This window comes from Artemia franciscana, unplaced genomic scaffold, assembly GCF_032884065.1.
Source record: "Artemia franciscana unplaced genomic scaffold, ASM3288406v1 Scaffold_1209, whole genome shotgun sequence".
In the NCBI taxonomy this organism is placed as follows: domain Eukaryota; kingdom Metazoa; phylum Arthropoda; class Branchiopoda; order Anostraca; family Artemiidae; genus Artemia; species Artemia franciscana.
The window spans coordinates 102210-117518 of record NW_027062763.1 but is presented as its reverse complement, the minus strand read 5'-3'; the positions used below and the strand labels follow the sequence as shown (position 1 = coordinate 117518).

Below are 15309 nucleotides of genomic sequence, written 5' to 3'. Positions count from 1 at the left end.
GAGGGCTCATTCTAACGGGAATGAAAAGTTCTAGTGCCCTTTTTAAGTGACCAAAAAAATTGGAGGGCATCTAGACCCCCTCCCAGGCTCATTTTTTTCTCAAAGTCAACGAATTAAAATTTTGAGATAGCCATTTTGTTCAGCATTGTCGAATACCATAATAATTATGTCTTTGGGGATGACTTACTCCCCACAATCCCTGGGGGAGGGGCTGCAAGTTACAAACTTTGACCAGTGTTTACATATAGTAATGGTTATTGGTAAGTGTACAGACGTTTTAAGGGGGATTTTATTTTGTTTGGGGGTGGGGCTTAGGGGAGGGGGCTATGTTGGAGGATCTTTCCTTGGAGGAATCTTTCATGGGGGAAGAAAAATTCAATGAAAAGGGCGCAGGATTTTCTAGCATTACTATAATAAAACAATGAAAAATAAACATGACAACGATTTTTTCAAATGAAAGGAAGGAGTAGCATTGAAACTTAAAACGAACAGAGATTATTACGCAAATGTTGGGCTCTAAAAATACTTTAGCATAAAGAGCGAGGTATTTAGGAGGAGATAAATACCTCGCTCTTTATGCTAAAGTATTTTTTAGTAATTTCAACTATTTATTCTACGGCCTTTCTGATTCAGGGGTCATTCTTAAAGAATTGGGACAAAACTTACGATTTAGTGTAAAGAGCGAGGTATTAACGAGGATACAAACACCCATGTATACATAATAAAAATATAAGATTATGAAAGTTTGTTACGTAAGTTAATTTTTAAGTTACGTGTATTTTTTTACTAATACAAACATTCGTTAAAAATTAAAAGTTCTAGTTGCATTTTTAAGTAACCGAAAAATTGGAGGGAAACTAGACCTCCTTCTCCACCCCTTATTTCTCAAAATCGTCTGATCAAAACTAAGAGAAAGCCATTTAGCCAAAAAAGAATGAATATACAAATTTCATTTTAATAATTTATGTGCGGGGAGCCAAAACCAAACATGCATTAATTCAAAAACGTTCAGAAATTAAATAAAAAAAAACTAGTTTTTTTTAGCTAAAAGTAAGGAGCGACATTAAAACTTAAAACGAACAGAAATTTCTCCGTATATCAAATGGGTAGTCCCCTCCGCAATCCCTCGCTCTTTACGCTAAAGTTTGACTCTTTGCCACAATTCTATTTTTTAAAACAATTAAAAACTTTAGCGTAAAGAGCTAATAAGCTTTAGCGTATAACGAACAGAAATTACTCCGTATATGAAAGGGGCTTTTCCTCCTCAACACCCTGCTCTTTACGCTAAAGTTTCTTATTGTTTTAAAAAGTAAAGTTGTTCGAAAGAATCAAACTTTAGCGCAAGGAGCGGGGTGTCGAGGAGGAAAAGCCCTTTTCATATACGGAGTAATTTCTGTTCGTTTTAAGTTTTAATGTCGCTCCTTACTTCCATTTCAGAAAACTTGTTTTTTTTATATTTAATTTTTTAACAGTTTTTGAATTAATGCATGTCTGATTTTGGCTCTCCGTACATAAATTATTAAAATGAAATTTGCATATTAATTCTCTTTTTGGCTAAATGGCTTTCTCTTAGTTTTGATCAGACGATTTTAAGAAATAAGGGGTGGGGAAGGAGGCCTAGTTGCCCTTAAAAATGTAACTAGATCTTTTAATTTTTAACGAACGTTTTTATTAGTAAAAAACATACGTAACTTAAGAATTAACGTACGTAACAAACTTTTATATTCTTATATTTTTGATTATATATATGAGGGGGTTGGTCCCCTCATTAATACCTCGCTCTTCATACTAAATCTTGTTTTATCCCAATTCTTTAAGAATGACCCCTGAATCAGAAAGGCCGTAGAATAAATAGTTTAAATTACTTAAAAATTTTTTAGTATAAAGAGCGAAGTATTTATCTCCTCCTAAATACCTCGCTCTTTATGCTAAAGTATTTATAGAACCCCTCATATGCATAACAATCTCTGTTCGTTTTAAGTTTTAATGCTTGTCCTTACTTTCAATTGAAAAAACTTTTTCATGTCTATTTTTTCATTTTTTTTTTTTAATAGTAATGCTAGAAAATCATGCGCCCTTTTCATTGAATTTCTCTTCCCCCATGAAATATTCCTTCAAGGAAAGATCCTCCCATATAGCCCCCTCCCCTGAACCCCAAACTCAAACCAAAAAAATCCCCCTCATATCGTCGGTACACTTCCCAGTAACCATTACTGTATGTAAACATTGGTCAAAATTTGTAACTTGCAGCCCCTCCGCCAGGGACTGTGGGGGGTAAGTCATCCCCAAAGACATAGTTATTATGGTTTTCGACTAGGCGGAACAAAATGGCTATCTCAAAATTTTGATCCGTTGACTTTGGGAAAAATATGAGCGTGGGAGGGGGCCTAGGTGCCCTTCAATTTTTTGGTAGCTTAAAAAGAGCACTAGAACTTTTCGTTTCCGTTAGAATGAACCCTCTTGCAACACTCTAGGACCACTATGTCGATACGATGACCCCTGGGGGAAAAAAACCAAACAAACAAACAAACAAATAAACACGCACCCGTGATTTGTCTTCTGGCAAAAAATACGAAATTCAACATTTTTGTAGATTGGACCTTGAAATTTTTTCAAGATCCTAGATCCTATGACTTTTAGGGGGTGTTACTCCCTATTTTCCAAAATAAGGCAAATTTTCTCAGGCTCGTAACTTTTGATGACAAAGACTAAATTTGATGAAACTTATATATTTAAAATCAACATAAAAATCCGATTCTTTTGATATATCTTTTAGCATCGAAATTCCGTTTTTTAGAGTTTCGTTTACTATTGACCCGGGTCGCTCCTTACTACTAATTCGTTACCGCTTTAAGTAGATTGGCATGGAGGTTGGCGAGCATAGCTGTGTTGGTCTCAGGCGGCTTGGTTTTGTTAGCAGTAGTAGTAGAAGGGTCCAAGCTAAATTTAAAATTTTCGGTTTTGCCCAATCATTTGTGTGTCTTTAATCTGGAACACTACGCAGCAACCGCGGCGTGTAGAAAAGATTAACAAATAACATGGTTTGTTTTTTAGCAACGCCAAAGGGAAAAGGCAAATGATCCATCCTTTTTTGCGTTTTCTAAATTTCTGCCAAGAAAAAACATACAAGGGAAAATAGAAAGTGTATCTGTCTTCCTTCATTTTTCGTCTCTCTTGTCTGTTGTTGTGATTAATTATCAATTAACTGGGTGAATACTAGACCTGTTTTGATGTATTTTAAAAATTTCGCAAGAAACAATCTATTTCCAGGGCTACTATTTCTATGATTTATTTTTCTGTTCAGGCAATTGAGCTAGAATCCTTGAAAAATTTTGTACTTGTTACAGTTGTCCTTAGGAACAAATGGGTCTGGATATGAGGAAGGAGACACAAGAACATTATTGCTAGGGGGAACAGAGGCGTTACTTGCTATGGTACAAGGGGGGGGGGCACTGCCCTTCCAGACCTCACCCCCCCCAGACTCGAGTTTAAATAACTATAAAGTACCTTTATAGTACTTTTGTAATACTAATTAGTGCCTTTATGGTACCAAATGGCTTATTCTTTAGTTTTTACAGTAATTTTAACCTGATTTGGGAAAATTGGCTTCAATTTTGTTCCATTGAGGGGGAATGAGCCATGTGCATCACTTAAATCATTCATCATGAGTTCAGTTATCATTCATCGTTCAAAGCGAAAGGACCTAGGTGTGATTTATATTGTATTCTCAAAACCTGTTTCCTAAAAAAGCACATTGACCTATTGAACAAAATTGGATATGATCTGTTGGACATAATAAATTGCTAATGAACTTGATATTGAGTTAAATTGGATACGATCTTTGGATGTGCGGGCTTGATTGCTAGAGTTTTTTTAAGCGTTATAAGACTGATTGGACCGATTATAAGGTGATTGCCAAGGTCACGTGGGCCTATATATTGAAGATAAGTGCAGTTTTTTATTTTTATTTTTGATTAACAAAGGCTTTCGGCCTTTGTTAGCATTTCAAAGGAGGCCAAGAATAAAAATGAATTAGGCGTTGCGGACGCTTTTGCCGAATTAGCTGATTTTCCTGATAAGTATCTCACGATTAGTGGTTCTTGTTTACCAGATACATCGGCGATTTCAATAAATTCTGCTTTATCGGACTTGGACACGCTAAAATCCAATATCCGAAATGATATTGAAAAAGAAGTATGTGAAAAAGTTGGATTATCAAATAGTGCGGATATAATTGACTCTATTGTTTCTCAGATTCACGACTCTATACTTGTCCAGTATTCGACCAAGTTTGATGAGATTGAAAACTAACTACGGGCTCTCCAAAACGCAAACCTAGCCCTAGAAAACAGGATTGAACAGCTTGAAACCCGTCTTGATGATATGGAGCAGGAAAAACGACAAAATCAGCTTGTATTTCATGGTGTTGAACTAAGTGGGGGTCTTCCCATCTCTGAGTGTATATTGAATGTGATTACGGATAAAATGCAAATTTCTGATTTTTCTTCGACCGCAATAGTTTCTGTATTTAAATTTTGAGCACATTTGACTGATTCGGACACCATTGTAAATGCAAAAAAGCGTCCTGCGCCTGTGTTGGTTGTGTTCAAGTCTGCTGAAACTGCAAGAAAAGTGTTTTCATGTAAGTCAAAACTTGCTCGGTCGGAAATATTTGTTACTGAGTACCTAACATCAAAAAAGAAACAGATTCTTGACTTGGCTAAAAGTAAGTTCGGAAACAGAAATGTTTGGTCGAACAACGGTACAATTTTTGGAAAAGACTCAGCAGGAGTGATCCGTAAAATTAGAGCTATGGCTGAAATGGTCCGTTTGCCGAATCCGACCGCATAATTTTGAGTTATGAAATTATGTTGTTGCACTACTTGTATGTTAGTTTTCCTCTTTGCATTTTATAGCCAAAATGTCAGTTTCTTTCATGTTTATCTCTTTCTTTTTCCTTCTTCTTTCTGCCTATCATACTTTTTTTCGTATTAAATAGTCACTTTAAATGAGCGTGAACAGATATGATGACGCTTCGAATGAATTTGAACAAAACCGGTTTATTCTTGAACTAAGAACGGCATATTCTCCTTTATGTGAGATTTTTACTTTACTAGATAAGAAACCGTACATTGTAGGCCTATGTGAGACATTTGTTTCTTGCAAGTTACTGCCCTGGGATTTTTCTTTTCCAGGATATGTTTGCGAGCAAAGAGAACGGACAACCATGGAGCGGGGTGGTCTACGTATTTTGATAAATGAAGGTACCCAATATTGGGTTAGGGATGACCTCTCCCTGTGGCTGGAAGGTAGGATCAAAACCCTTTTCATCGAAATAAAAAATGAAGGGAAAGAAAATTTGATTTTGGGGTTAATTTACGAAAATCTGTCATGTGATATTAGTTTTTTTATTGATGAATTTGAATTGTTATTAGACAAAATTAACAATGACAATAAAAATAAACTTATGATGGGAGATTTTAATATTGATTTATTAAAAAAAGCGAATAGCTCAGATTTTGTTAATATGATGGTGTCACATGATAGTTTTCCTCTTGTAACTATTCCAACTCGGATTTCGAATCTTTCGGCCAAATCATTCAGTCAAATGAATCAGTCAAAAGAAAATAAACGGTGTGCAAGGGCATCGTTTTACCGTGAAATGAAAAGTAAAAACCTAAACAGTTTTGCAAATAAGATGGATGAAACGAATTTTTCGCGTATAATAGAGGAAAAGTGTCCAAATGCAGCATATGACCACTTCAGTGAGATAGTTACTAATGTAATGAATAAAACAAGTCCCTTACGGAGAATCAACCCTAATAGAAATTTTCCTAAGAAATCATGGGTAACAAAAGCCATTCTAGTTTCAATAAAGCAGAAAAACCAACTTTATGTCAATTATTTAAAGGATCTTTCAAATGATAATTTTATAAAATTCAAAAAGTTTCGGAATATTTTAAATTCAGTAAAACGGAAAGCTCGGAAACTTCATTTCCAAAATGAATTTCATGAAAATCAAGGGAATATGAAAAATACATGGAAAACAATAAATAAACTTTTTGGTAATTTTCACAGTAGGGAGAAGGTGAGAGCCATGGAAGCTCTCACCTCACTCATTTGTCCCGGTCGTCATTTATATTTCCTGTGTCCCGGTCGTCATTTGTGTCCCGGTCTGTAATTTCTCTTTGAGTTTCCCGGTCGTCATTCATATTCCTTGTTTCCCGGTCGTCATTTGTGTCCCGGTGTCACAATCTGTAACGTCATGAAGCCTTCAATGGCTCTGGTGGTGCAGCCAGTTGAGAAAGTTTAACTTTTGAGTTAAACAATGACATGAGTTGTATTGTCTGATTTTTGACAAAAAACGCTTAGATTCTGACGTAGTTCCAGTAAGGAAAGTCTTCAATGGCTCTGGTGGTGCAGCCAATAGAGGAAGTTTAACTTTTCCTGTGGCGCAACACATTTCCATTGTTTCTCCATTAAATTTCAAGGCCTTGCAATAGGGACAAATTTTAGACCTAGTCCCGAGTTGAACACATCCACTCAAGCTATAATCATCGACTGGGCTGTACCTGAATGCCAGGCGATAATTTTGACGTTGCTCCTGTGATTCCTCAGCACGCTTTCTTTTGGCATTATCTCTTTGAGCCGCAAGCCTGTTTTCACGTTGTTCTTGTGATTCATCAGCACGCTTTCTTTTTGTATTATCTCTTTGAACCACGACCCTGTTTTTACGTTGTTCTTGTGATGCCTCGGCACGATTTTCTTGGTAATTTCTCTTTGAGACGCCAGCCTGTTTTCATGTTGTTCTTGTGATTCTTCGGCACGTTTTCTTTTCTTACTTTGTCTTTTAGCCGAAAGCCTTTTGGCATTAACGCTTTGAGCCACTTCCTCGGCTGTTCCTTCTGCCATTGTAGGATTTATACTGAAATTTCTCTTTGAATCGCCCACTTATATACTTATAATGACGTCATATACAAAGCCTTTTTATATAGATAAAATAAGTTGTCTGTGTGTCTGTGTGTCGAGTGACGTCACTGTCCGCATATGAAGTCTGAATTATTTCATCATATACCAATTCAAAAACGAATGTATTCAAGCCGAAGTAGCTCAGTTATATAACTGCCTGTGTCGGCGCTGTGGGTTTGACCTTAGCGTGGTAATACGGGACCCAGAGATCGAACCATGCTGCAGGAATGCACTACAGGGCCGACGCAGGGACCTTAGTAGTCAAGAATAGTCGTTAATCCGATACAAATACAGTAGTTCAGTTGGTAAAGCGTTATGTTCCAGGTTCTAGGTCCGAGAGGTTCCAGGTTCGAACCTTGGCTTTAGCATTAATACAAAAGAAGGAAAAAAACTAAAAAAGATAAAAACTACAAAAAAAACTAAAAAGAAAATACTAAAAAAAACTAAAAAAGCTAAAAAACTAAAAAAACTAAAAAAAGGGTAAAAAACTAAAAACTAAAAAACTAAAAAAAACTAAAAAAACTAAAAAAAAGGTAAAACCTACAAAAAAACTAAAAAGAAAAAAAACCAAAAAACTAATAAAAAAAAACTAAAAAACTAAAAACTGAAAAAGAAAAAAAACTAAAAAAAGGAAAAAAACTGAAAAAGAAAAAAAACTAAAAAAAAGGAAAAAAACCGACAAATAAAGGAGAAAAAGAAAACTAAAAATATAAAAATAAAAAAACTAAAAAAGGTAAATGTATTCAAGCCGAAGTAGCTGAGTTAGTAAAGCGTTATGTTCTAGGTCTGAGAGGTTCCAGGTTCGAACCTTGGTTTTAGCATTAATAAAAAAGAAGAAGAAAAACTAAAAAAGAAAAAAAAAACTAAAAAAGAAAAAAAAAACAAAAAAAACTAAAAAACAGGTAAAAACTACTAAAAAAACTAAAAAAAGGTAAAAAACTAAAAACTAAAAAAGAAAAATAAACTAAAAAACTAAAAAAAGGGTAAAAACAGCAAAAAACTAAAAAGAAAAAAAACTACTAAAAACTAATAAAAAAACTAAAAACTGAAAAAGAAAAAAACTAAAAAAAGGAAAAAAACTGAAAAATAAAGGAAAAAGAAAACTAAAAGAAAAAAACAGGTAAAAACTACAAAAAAACTAAAAAGATAAAAGAAAAAAAATAAAAAGCTAAAAAATAGATAAAAACCAAAAAAGAAAAAAAGGAAAAAAAAAAAATTTATTTCATCATATACCAATTCAAAAACGAATGTATATGCAAACCAGGACACAGGGAATATAAATGACGACCGGGACACTCAAAGAGAAAGTACAGACTGGGACACCGGGAAACAAATGACGGCTAAGACGTGTGTGTCGACTGACGTCATGTTTGTATGTCGACTGACGTCATGTTTGTCGACTATAAATGACGACTGGGACACAGGGACACAACTACAACGGGGACGCCGGTGGGCACAGGGGGATATATAGATGACGATGGGGACACAAGGAATATTTGATTAGCAAGTACCATCAACAAAGCTCAAGGGTAATCATTAGAATAATGAGGTATAGATCTGAATACGGATTGTTTTTCTCAAGGACAATTATATGGTGCATGTTCAAGAGTCGGGAAACCTGACAATCTATTTATATGTACAGACAATGGGACAGCGAAGAATGTTGTATATTCGCAAGTTTTATGTAGTTAAAAACATATATATATATATATATATATATATATATATATATATATATATATATATATATATATATATATATATATATATATATATATATATATATATATATATATATATATATATATCTATAATCAGAGGTGGGACACAGGGACACAACTACAATGGCGCGTAACTAGTATGGCACGTAAGGACTTACGCGCACAGCGGGGGCTTGGGGGGGGGGGGGGCGCAAAGCGCCCCCACCAACTAGGTGTGGGAGTGGCGCGAAGCGCCACCCCAACAGCGAGTTCTATCTATATATATAAAAATAAGTTTTCTGTGTGTCTGTTGAGTGACGTTATGTCATCAGGTCGTCATGTCGTCAGGAAGCTAGTTGTCATCATGTTTGTTACTACGATGACGTCATTAAAGGTATTTAAAACATTCGTTCACGGAAAAATGTTTAACTGTAAAATGACTGAAGAACCTAAAATGGCAACAGCCGAGGAACCTGCTCAGAGAGTCTATGCCAAAAAACTTGCTGCTGATAGAGAAAGTAAGAAAAGAAAGCGTGCCGAGGAATCACAAGAACAGCAAGAAAACAGGCTTGCGGCTGATAGAGAAAGTAAGAACAGAAAGCGTGCCGAGGAATCACAAGAGCAACGCGAAACCAGACTTGCTGCTAAAAGAGAAAGTTAAAAAAGAAGGCGTGCCGAGGAATCACAAGAACAGCAAGAAAACAGGCTTGCGGCTGATAGAGAAAGTAAGAACAGAAAGCGTGCCGAGGAATCACAAGAGCAACGCGAAACCAGACTTGCTGCTAAAAGAGAAAGTTAAAAAAGAAGGCGTGCCGAGGAATCACAAGAACAGCAAGAAAACAGGCTTGCGGCTGATAGAGAAAGTAAGAAAAGAAAGTGTTCCGAAGAATCACAAGAGCAACCTGAAAAAACCTGGGGTACAGCCCAGTCGATGATAAAAGCTTAAGTAGATGTGTTCAAATCGGGACTATGTCTAAAATTTGTCCCTATTGCAAGGCCTTGAAATTCAATGGGAATAGGTTGCGCCTCAGGAAAAGTTAAACTTCCTTTATTGGCTGCACCACCAGAGCCATTGAAGACTTTGCTTACTGGAACTACGTCAGAATCTAAGCGTTTTTTATCCCAGATCAGAAAATATAACTCATGTTTCCAAATGACGTCGTTTGGTGCCCAAATCGAAAATCCAGATCAATTTATGCCTACTCTCAAAGTAAAAGGGCAAATTTATCATAGAGCAGGGTCCCTTCTACCATTCTCAGGCGAGAATCATAAATTTTTACATTTGTACTTCATCAGTGATAGAAATTCTCAATTTAATGCATGTTGCGAAATTTCTCCCGACGTTGAAAGGACAATCGTTTCCCAATTGCAACATCTTTTCCACGAAAATAATAATTTAGTACGTCTGTTCAAAACAGCCATCAATTTGATGCCTACTGATACGCATACAATTGTTATTTCCGCTGACAAAACGCCTCCTGGCCAACATGTGCGTAGATACAATGCTCCAACTATCGACGAAGTGGCAATCGTTATGGTCGGTGATCAGTTTTTACCTCGAGATATTATTCCTTATAAGCGAAACGCTCAGTTGGTAAGAATTGCTGAAACTCATCGATGCTACGATGCCCTACAATATCCTATCATTTTTTGGGATGGAGCCGAAGGCTATCACTTTAATATTAAATTGATGAATCCAGCCACTAACAAAGAAATGAATAAGAAATGCAGCGCAATGCATTATTATTCCTATAGACTAATGATTCGGAAGGATGAAGACAATTATATTTTAAAATGCCGTCAATTGTTTCACCAATACGTTGTTGATATGTATGCAAAAATTGAATCGGAACGTTTGCTATTTATCCGTCTGAATCAGACCAAGCTCTGCTCTGAACAATACATTCATTTGCGAGATGCAGTTGTAAATGACGGTAATACCACAAACGTTGGAAAATTAACGATTTTACCTTCGTCATATGCCGGCAGTCCCCGTCATATGCATGAATATGCTCAAGATTCTATTGCGTATGTTCGTCTCTATGGTCGTCCAGCATTATTTATTACATTTACATGTAATCAATCTTGGGACGAGATACAGCAGCTTTTACTTCAAGGACAATCAACGGTTCATAGAAATGACATTACGGCCCGTGTCTTCCGGCAAAAGTTGAAATCACTGATAAACTACATAGTAAATCTTGAAGTGTTTGGGTAAGTGCGATGCTGGATATACTCAGTGGAATGGCAAAAACGAGAATTGCCACACGCACATATACTAATCTGGCTACAGTATAAAATTACTTCTAACGAAATTGATGATGGGATTTCCGCTGAAATACCTGATGAAAATGCCGATAAGGGGTTATATGATATTGTTGTAAAACATATGATACTTTATATGATTTTTTATTATTATGCTATAAGATCATATTTTATTTATTTATTTGAAAACCTGTCATACCAAAGCAAGAAGACGGAGCAGTAAAAGGAAACAAAACAATAAAACGATAAAGACAACAATTAAATGCTTCGCTAAATACAAAGCAAATAGATAAATACGAAAGAAGCTAGAATTTTCAAAAAAGCGAAAAAAAAATTCCAAAACGGTGATATACTATAGATGGTGAAGAATAATAAAATTTAAACAATTTTACAAGAAATATATTAATACAAAATATTGAAAAAGAGCTAAGAACTCATATGGTATGAGCTTTAGCGAAATTCTTAAGTTAAAAATACCTCAATTTTTCTAATTTTCCCGAATTGAACCCCCCCCCCCAACTCCCCCAAAAAGAGCCGATTCAGTCCGGTTACGTCAATAACGTATCTAGGACTTGTGCTTATTCTTCCCACAAAGTTTTATTTCGATCTCTCCACTCTAAGCATTTTCAAAGATTTCCTGTTTTCCCCTCCAACTCCCCCAATATCACCAGATACGGTTGGGATTTAAAATACGAGCATGAGACACGAGGTCCTTCTAAATATCAAATTTCATTAAGATCCGATTACCCATTTGTAAGTTAAAAATACTTCATTTTTTTTCATTTTTTCTCTCCCTGCAGCCCCCCAGATGGTCAAATCGAGGAAACAACTGTTATCAAGTTGATTTGAGCAGGTCCTTGAAACGTCTACCAATTTTCATCGTCCTAGAACGGCCAGAAGCACGGAACTCGCCAAAGCACTGGAAATCACCCCAGCTCCCCTACAGAAAGTGGATCCGTTCCAATTATGTCAATCATGTCTCTAGAACTTGTGCTTATTCTTTCCATCAAGTTTCATCCCGATCTCTCCACTCTAAGTGTTTTCCAGGGTTTCCGGTTTCCAAGATTTCTGTTTCCCCCCTCCAACCCCCTACGTCCCCAGATTAGATTTGGATTGAAAATTGAGCATCTGAGACATAAGATCTTTCTATATATCCCGTTTCATTAAGATCCGACCACCCATTCATGAGATAAAGATGCCTCAATTTTCACGTTTTCCGGTTTCTCTCTCAAACTCCCACCAATGTCACCGGGTCTGGTCGGGATTTAAATTAAGAGCGCTGAAGCAAAAGATCATTCTAAATTTAAAATTTCATAATTTTTTCTAATTTTTCAGAATTAACCCTCCCACCAAATCCCCCAAAGACAGCGGATCCGTTCCGGTTATGTCAATCACGTATCTAGGATTAGTGCTGGTTTTTCTGACCAAGTTTCATCCCGATCCCTCCACTCTTAGCGTTTTCTGAGATTTTAGGTTTCCCCCTACAACTCCCCCCCCCATGTCACCGGATCCAGTCGGGATTCGAAATAAGAGCTCTGAGACATGATATCCTTCTAAATGTCAAATTTCCTTAAGATCCGATCACCCATTTTTTTTATTCCATTCAAAAAGACCAACAAAAAACTATCTTCAATGAAGAAAGAGCCTGCAATGATGAAAGCTCGTTACAATTCAAGTCACAAAAGAATCAAGCACTATACTATCTTATGGTGGCGTAGTGGATAAGGCCGACTCTGTTGATCGAGATTTTTCTCGGTTCAATCCCACGCGCCGTAAGGAACCTTGAGATTTCTGTAACATTTCCCGTAAGATTTATTTTCCATACAAATTAATTTTTTTCCCACCTGTTTTTTTCATTTTCAAATACATGTTTCTAAATTGTTCAAGGTAGTTTTTGCTATGCAAATAGATAAAGAAAAGTTTCTCTGCCAAAATTTTAGCTTTTGATTTTCGTTTCTTTGCATTTGGCCGATTTCCTTTTACAAATCAGGAAATAGGGTATTCTTAAACACTAGAGTTTATTATTATTATTATTTACATCCATAACTTTGCATCAGATATTTTTGGCCTGTGGATACATCGAGAAGAAAATAATTTAAAGCCCCACTTTTAAGCTGATCAGGAACAAACTGTCCCGAGCAAGGAGAATAACAGAGAATGCTTTTGAAATTTTAAGTTCCAAATGGAGAGTTTTTAGATCCCCTATACTTTTAAAGCCAAGTACTGTCACTATCCTGATTAAAGCTGCATGTTGCTTGCACAATTGCCTCCTCACAGATGACATCACAAGTGGTGTCATATCGTATGCCACAGCAACAGATATAGACTCCAATGACCTCAAAAATGGATCTGGGAGGAAAGATCAACAGTTGGTAAATCTGATGGAAATTACCAACCGAATTACCTCTAATAGGGCTGTTAAGGGGCAAAAAAGGTAACAAATCATAGCTTTTAATTGGGAGCGCATATAATGATCGGTTTTATTCTTCTCCTTTTCTGGAGGTCTTTTTTCAACGCTGGCCTTGTCACCAAGGCTAGTAGATATCTGTTGGTATGAAACTGGTATGGTCTTGTTCATCTGATCCGTTCCGGTTATGTCAATCACGTATCTAGGATTAGTGCTGGTTTTTCCGACCAAGTTTCATCCCGATCCCTCCACTCTAAGCGTTTTCTGAGATTTTAGGTTCCCCCCTACAACTCCCCCCCATGTCACCGGATCCAGTCGGGATTTGAAATAAGAGCTCTGAGACATGATATCCTTCTAAATGTCAAATTTCCTTAAGATCCGATCACCCATTTTTTTTCCATTCAAAAAGACCAACAAAAAACTATCTTCAATGAAGAAAGAGCCTGCAATGATGAAAGCTCGTTAAAAATCAAGTCACAAAAGAATCAAGCACTCCACTACCTTATGGTGGCGTAGTGGATAAGGCCGACTCTGTTGATCGAGATTTTCTCGGTTCAATCCCACGCGCCGTAAGGAACCGTGCTCCATACAAATTTGCATCAGATATTTTTGGCCTGTGGATACATCGAGAAGAAAATAATTTAAAGCCCCACTTTTAAGCTGATAAGGAACAAACTGTCCCGAGCAAGGAGAATAACAGAGAATGCTTTTGAAATTCTAAGTTCCAAATGGAGAGTTTTTAGATCCCCTATACTTTTAAAGCCAAGTACTGTCACTATCCTGATTAAAGCTGCATGTTGCTTGCACAATTACCTCCTCACAGATGACATCACAAGTGGTGTCATATCGTATGCCACAGCAACAGATATAGACTCCAATGACCTCAAAAATGGATCTCGGAGGAAAGATCAACAGTTGGTAAATCTGATGGAAATTACCAACCGAATTACCTCTAATTGGGCTGGTAAGGGGCAAAAAAGGTAACAAATCAGAGCTTTTAATTGGGAGCGCATATAATTAATTGGAGGCTAGTAGATATCTGTTGGTATGAAACTGATATGGTCTTGTTCATCTGTCCTGTCCCCATGAGCCTTTAAGCTACAATGAGGGGCTGGTTGCAATACTACGGCAATGTTACTACACGAGTACATAACATGGACAATCAGGTTACGTGCGAAAAGACAATGAGAGATGAGATATACATTAATTAAGAAATGAAATAAACACTATTCGCCATTCGCCTGCCAAGAAAGGCAATAAGCTTGTAAAGGCAAGCGAGGTTATCACCCTCAGCTAATTAAAAACACATTCATATCACGCTACTCAATACAAAAGAAACTCAACTGATGAAGGAAGAAAGGAGAAAAAGATAAAGAGGAAAAAGACAAGATGGAGACAGAGAAAAAAATTAACAGCAAGTAAATCAGGGAAATGCCTTGAATAGAATGACAACCTGGAATGGGGCTTACATCAAAATTATTCACGAGATAAAAGAAACGTCTTTACCCGTGACTTGAAAGCCGGAAGACTAGGCACATTTTTCACACCCTCAGGCAAAATATTCCAAACATGGGGACCATAATGGTGGATCACAAAAGATGCCCGAGTAGTATTCCTAAACTCATGAGTTAAGTTATCAGCTTTTCTTGTATTATGATCATGATGGTCTCTATTAAAAGTAAAAAGATTTTCAAAAGCAGGGGTGAGCAGGCGATTCAAATATATATACGAGAAAATCGCAACTTGTTAATCACGAATTTGGGATACATCCATTAACTTATTCTTCTTAAAATGCCCATGAGCAGGAACATCATCAGAATTTTACTATAGCATTTGAATGGTTTTTCCACGACAGGTTTTCATCAATTAATAACCCCAAATATTTAGTTGTTGCTACTTTTTTTATCACATTTCCTCGAACCATGGTTTGATCATTGCCAACACTTGACAAAAGTCTAGAGAATATCA

General features: G+C 36.4%; 2 long non-coding RNA genes across 2 annotated transcripts in view; one reads left to right on the top strand and one right to left on the bottom strand.

The window, feature by feature from the left end:
- Positions 1-14753, bottom strand: part of LOC136042385 (uncharacterized) — a 40232-nt gene extending 25479 nt beyond the window's left edge. Inside the window, exons 1-2 of the long non-coding RNA XR_010621283.1 lie at positions 14660-14753; positions 13843-14369 (exon numbers count right to left, since the gene is read on the bottom strand). This is a non-coding gene — a long non-coding RNA (uncharacterized LOC136042385). The remainder of the gene's footprint in view (positions 1-13842; positions 14370-14659) is intronic.
- Positions 3571-15309, top strand: part of LOC136042386 (uncharacterized) — an 83886-nt gene continuing 72147 nt past the window's right edge. Inside the window, exon 1 of the long non-coding RNA XR_010621284.1 lies at positions 3571-5309. This is a non-coding gene — a long non-coding RNA (uncharacterized LOC136042386). The remainder of the gene's footprint in view (positions 5310-15309) is intronic.